The sequence below is a fragment of the Hipposideros armiger genome, unplaced genomic scaffold (assembly GCF_001890085.2).
Source record: "Hipposideros armiger isolate ML-2016 unplaced genomic scaffold, ASM189008v1 scaffold_33, whole genome shotgun sequence".
NCBI lineage: Eukaryota > Metazoa > Chordata > Mammalia > Chiroptera > Hipposideridae > Hipposideros > Hipposideros armiger.
The window spans coordinates 950,238-955,275 of NW_017731383.1; the positions used below are offsets into that span (position 1 = coordinate 950,238).

At 56.2% G+C, this 5,038-nt stretch overlaps 1 protein-coding gene across 4 annotated transcripts in view; it reads left to right on the top strand.

The window, feature by feature from the left end:
* The window catches only part of ELFN1 (extracellular leucine rich repeat and fibronectin type III domain containing 1), a 105,295-nt gene that overhangs the window by 44,387 nt on the left and 55,870 nt on the right, over positions 1-5,038 (top strand). The window lies entirely within an intron of this gene.

Sequence of the window (5,038 nt, forward strand, 5' to 3'; positions counted from 1 at the left end):
GGGCGGGCGGGAGGCCAGAAAGCAAGTGTAGCAGGATGTCAGCTGTGGCCTCTTAGTTATAACACCAAAAGCACAAGGGGCAAAAGAAAGAAGTGGACTTCATCAAAATAAAAACTTTTGTGCTGCAAACAATTCCAACAAGAAAGTGGAAAAAAACCAAACCATCCCATAGAGCAGGAGAAACTATTTGTAAATTAGATATCTAATTAGGGACTTGTGTCTAGAATATATAAAGAACTCTCACAACTTAAAGATTAAAAAAACCCAATTTAAAAATGGACAAAGAATCTGAATTTTTCCCAAGAAGACATCCGAATGGCCAAGAAGCCCTGTTCACGTGCTCGACATCATTCATCACCAGGGAACTGCCAATCAAACCACAAGACACCACTTCACACCAACCAGGATGGAGAGAATCGAAAAGACAGATGGTAACAAGTGGTGGTGAGGATGCAGGGAAAGCCTCATACATTGCTGGACGGAATGGGACACGTTGCATCCACTTTGGGAAACAGCTTGGGAATTCTTCAAAACGTTAATTATGGAGTGACCACAGGCCCCAACAGTTCCACTCCTAGGTGTCTATCCAAGAGAAATCTAAACGTATGTTCATCCAAAAACCTGTGCATGAATATTCATAGCATCACATTCATAACAGCCCCAAATGGAAACAACATAAATGTCCATCAACAGGTGACTGGATAATAACATAGAGTCCATCCATGCAATGCAATATTATTAGGCAGTTAAAAGAGATGAAATAGTGGCACATGCTGCGACGTAAATCGATCTCAAAAGCACAATGCTCAGTTGAAGAAGCCAGTCCCCAAAGGCCACACAGTGTACGGTTCCATTGGCACGAATCTCTGGGCTAGTCAAGTCCAGGAAGACAGAGCCGGGCTGGGGCTGGGTGTCGGGATGGGGAGGGCAGCGACTGCTGATGGGTGCAGGGCGTTTCCTTTGGGCGTGAAAGGTGCTCTAAAGTTAGATTGTAGTGGTGGCTGCATGACTGAATATACTAAACCCCACACACTTTAAATGGGTGAATTGTATGGTATGTAAATTGTGCCTTAATAAAGCTGTTTTCCAAAAAGATAGCCTTGGGTTCAAGGCCTGACCTACCCCCTGAGGTATCCTCAGTCAAGTGTCCGTTACCCCATGCAATTCAGTCTTATTACCTGTAAAATGGGGCTGGGAAGATCTGCCTTCCTGAGTTAGCGAAGGGACCAGATGAGATAACAGATGTGAAAACATTTTTTCTTCCATTTTAACTTTTGTATTTAAATTTATTACAAGAGGAAACACATGCACGTTGTACGAAATTCAAATGGCAGACATGGGTACACAGTGAAAAGTGAGGCTCATTTTCTGGGGTGACGATCACACAGATGTATACGTTTGTCGAAACTCACAGAACCGTACCCTCAGAAACGGTGAATTTCCCTGTCAATAAATAATACATGTAAAAATACTTTGAAGTAAATCCCTTCCCTCCTTTCCCTCCAATTCCTAGGGAGGCACCTTGCTGCGAGTTATGGGCCCCCTCGCACAGCTCCGACTGTGTACACACAAGCAAATAAAATGTTCTTCTGTTATACCCTTTTTGTACACAAGTGTAAAAGAATGTGCTACACACGCTTTCCCCTCTAAAGAATATTCTCCGATGGCTCCGGATGCCCGGATGCACCTCCGCACGGAGGAGGTTCCGATCTGCTGCGATGACAGAGTGCTCCGGAGACCTTGTGCACAGTAACAGCGTTTTCCCCACTGTGAGCAGTGTCTGGGGCACAGATGCCTAGAAGGGAGTGTGAGGCCAAAGGGTACATACATCTGGAATTTTGGCCTTGTTTTAGAGGTTCCTAGAGTGTCTACCCCTCCCCACCCACCTCAGACACACACACACTGTGGCAGCAGGCTGTGTTTAAACTTTTTAATCTGTGCCCATCTGATGAATGAAAAATCATCTCTTGGTGAAGTTTAAATTTGTATTTCTGCTGTTAAGTGTGAGACTTGGCACTTTTTCCTAAGCCTAAACGTCTCTTTTTCTTTTATTTCCATTCATAACCTCTGACCATGTTTTTCCTCGTGTGTGTTTTTTCTTATTGATTTGTAAGAGCTCTTTACATACGGGGACACTGGCTCTTTGCTTGGGATATAAGTTGGACATGTTGTTTCTTTTATGGCTTTTGGGTTTTATGAGTGTTTGTTGTTAAGGTCTGGGCACAGGAAGAGGTTGTTGCCATTTCTCTCTGGGGACCGTTCCTGAGGATGTGTGTGGGGAGCGCTCTTCTCCCCATTAATCCCGGCCACTGTGTCCCTCCCCCCTTTCCATGCACAGCCTCAGGTGACTGACTGGCCTGCCTGGGCCAGTTACTGCCAGCCAGACCATCCTCAGAGGAGAGAGGGGGATGCAGACACGTGCGAGTCCTCATTTATTCAGTCATCCCCCTGTGCTCGTCCCGTGTGTGGCACTGAGGTGTCACTGCCCTGCCCCCCTGAGCTCACAGTCGGGGGAAGACTCAACTTGCCCAGTGATTGTCCAGAGAATCCGAGGGTGTCTGGGGGTGCAGACACAGAGGCGTCCCCTGATAGCAGGCAAGATGGCAGCCCCATAGTCCCAGGCCTCGAGGGCCCCCACTGCCCATCTCGCCTCTGCAAAGAGCACTGGGATGGTCCTGAGCTGGTGTTTGGTTTGAAGGAAAACAACTCTTGCTGCCCCAGGTCCTGTACCATTAGAGTCCTGGTCTCCTGCGAAAATGGGAGATGCAGACAGCGCTCCTGTCTAGGGCCTAGGGCGGCTGTGAGGACGAACTGAATTGATGCAAGCAGCAAGCGTGTATGTAGGTGCAGGGGCTTAGGTGTGGACTGGGGGTACTTGATTTGGGGGTGTAGGGCGCAGGATGCCATTACAACTGGCTGTACCAGCTACAATTTAAGTGGGGCTTCTGCGAGGGTGGGGGATGTGGGGTGTTCCGTCCTCGTCCAGACAAATCCAGGTGGGCCATGGACTGTGGGGTGAGACAGGGCTGGACGGAGATGTGCAGTGTGTGGGTGTGATGTGTCTACAACAGGCCGGGAGGGGGGGTGTCAGGAGGAGTGTCTGAGAGAGGAGAGAGGGGTGGGGGACCGGGCTGTCCTCACAGCAGACACGCTGGGGGAGGGTAGCTCCAGCTTCGTGTAGCCCAGAGGAAGCAGTGCCTCCCCCACCTCCTCCATCGGGGTCTGCCCAGTACTCCCATTCCCGCTTGAGAGGTGTCTAGCCTTTTGGACGGCAGCAGCCCCGCTCTGCCCTCTCAGAGGAAACAGGCATTTTTAACACCTCACGGAGCTGGAGTTGGAGGGGAAACGCAGAAGGCCCGGAATGTCCCACGGCACTCCTGGGACCAGATCCTGGGACCAGATCGGGGATTTGGAGAAAGAGAAAGTGGGGAAAGGGGCTGCATTGCACCCTGGGCCACTGCAGGCTACAAAGGAGGCAGTGATGTCCATTAGGGACCTAGGCAGGCGAGACCCCAAGGCCAGCATCGGCCCCTAGCTTCGTCCCCTACGCATGGACTCAAGGACAGGATCGCCCGCAGACAGTGGCTCCGTCCTTCCTTGACAGTCATCCTCTGGGTCAGAGAGGCCAGGAGAGGTGGTGGCATCTCCTCCACCCCGCCCTGCAGGGACGTCGTGTCTGGCGGAGGCGTGGGGTGGGGTGGGAGGAGTGCGGAGGGCTGGCCGCCGGCCCTGTAGCCTGGACGGAGTTTGTAGACTGCGGAGAGGCCGCTGGACTCGACCCCGAACCAGAGCCCTGCGCGCCGCTCCTCGCCTGGGACAGCCTTTGGTCCCGCAGCTCGCAGCCTCGCGCGCCACTCCGCCGCCTGTCCCAGGCCTCCTCCGGGAGGAGCACCTAGAGCCCCCCTCGCCCTCCAGCTCTCCTCCCCTTTGCTGCGTGTGCTCCAGGCGCACAGTCCTGCCGCGCCGCCTCTGCCTCCCTTTGCCCGCCATCGCGGGGCCGCGCGCGGGCAGGGGCGCAGCGCAGGGGGCGGTGTCCGGGGGGTCGCGCCGGGCGTCCTCCCGCCGGATTCCCGGCTCTGCAGCCCCGAAACCCAGCGGTCGGGGAAGCGGTGTGCAGGCCGTGCCGGGCGGGGGCGCTCGTGAGCCTGGTTTGGAATTTTCACCCAACTTGCACGCCGCAGGCCGGGGCAGGAGCCGGGGGCAGTGGGAACCACCCCCGCAGGCAGTGTGGCCGCCCGCGGCGGGTTCGGGGCGACGAGGGGGCTGCGGACTCAGAACCCGGTTTAGAGGTCGACCGATAGATTTCGGATCCCCGAGGATTCGGGAGGCGAATGGAGGGGAAGGGGGACCCGTGGGAAGGAAATCCGCTAAACTGAACCTCCCGAGGATTAGAAGGGGCCGGGCCAACCCCATGACCCCTCCCCCCCCCAGCGGAAAGGGGGACGGGCAATGGGAGGGGTAGTGTGTGTGGGGGGTCCGCGGTCTGGGGGAGGGCAAAGGAGGGCCCGACCACCCTCCAGTCCTCACCCCTGAATGTGCACGGCCTTCCCCATCCCCCCGAAACGCGCGCCTCTGCGGACTGAGTATTTGCATTCGCGGTCGCGCGCGTCCATACAAGGTCTGACTTGGGGTCAACTTTCACGCGGCTCCCTGGCTGTGTGTGCACACGGCAGTGTCCGAACGCGCGTGCACATCCCCGCCCCCCGTGCCCACCTCCCACCGCCACCGCGTGTCCTGACTCCCAGACCTCCGCGCGCTTCTGCTCCTAACGGTGGTCTGGGGCGGGGGCCGAGGGAGCGCGGGGCGGGCCCGGAGGAGGGGGCGAGGCTGCCTCGGGGCTCCCCGCGGCGCCCCCGCGGCGGGCTCCAACTTCCCCTCCCTGTCACCCTCTGGGCACCCCCAGCCCACCGACGTGCGGGAGCGACGGCGCCGCCCGCTCCTCCTCCGGCCCTCCCCGCTCCGCTCCTACACGAAGCCTTCGATCGCGCTCAGAAAGAATGCGCTGCGATCTCGGCGCTGCCGCCACCGCGCCCGCGCC